The 537-nt window shown below is 51.8% G+C and overlaps 1 protein-coding gene across 1 annotated transcript in view; it reads right to left on the bottom strand.

Annotated features, from left to right (window-relative positions):
• The window catches only part of trim2b (tripartite motif containing 2b), a 16786-nt gene extending 16449 nt beyond the window's left edge, over positions 1 to 337 (bottom strand). The window contains exon 1 of the mRNA XM_016249440.1: positions 165 to 337. The gene's annotated coding sequence lies outside the window, so the exon portion shown is untranslated. The remainder of the gene's footprint in view (positions 1 to 164) is intronic.
• Between the last annotated feature and the right edge of the window lie 200 nt (positions 338 to 537).

Genomic DNA, 537 nt, shown 5'->3' on the forward strand with positions numbered 1-537 from the left:
CTCCTCCTCCTCCTCTCCTTCCACCCCACCCCCGTTCTTGCTTCCCATGGAAACATGGTGCGTTGGTGTATCGCAGATGCTGCTACATAATTCCCCGACTGCAAAACAACCAGCCTCCCTTTCTGTGCTGTCCTCTATGTATCTGTCTGTATTTTGGGTCTTACCTTTCCTCCATAGCTGCGTAGCTTCAGATGCACCAGCGCTACAGGAGCTTCTTGCCTTACTCATCAGCCTGAGACCCATTTCCGTAGAGGAGGGGTGGGGGGTTGTTTTGCACAGTCTCTTTTCGCTTCTGTTCACTCCCCCTCTCTCTGCACTACAGCGACATAAGCATCTCACACCAGCATGCCGTAGGGGAGGAGCCAGGCGCGGGCTGCCGCTCAGTAACCAATCACAGGACAGGAAGCACAGACTGACTGACTGAAGCAAATAATATCCGTGCTCTCCCTCTACCTTGATTTTTTTCTCTCTCTGTGTCTGCCTCCTCTCACACAAAAAACACGATTAACCCTCTGGTATTCAAAGCAGACAACAAGG

Source organism: Sinocyclocheilus grahami, unplaced genomic scaffold, assembly GCF_001515645.1.
Source record: "Sinocyclocheilus grahami isolate Dianchi unplaced genomic scaffold, SAMN03320097.WGS_v1.1 scaffold25.1, whole genome shotgun sequence".
Taxonomy (NCBI): Eukaryota; Metazoa; Chordata; class Actinopteri; order Cypriniformes; family Cyprinidae; genus Sinocyclocheilus; species Sinocyclocheilus grahami.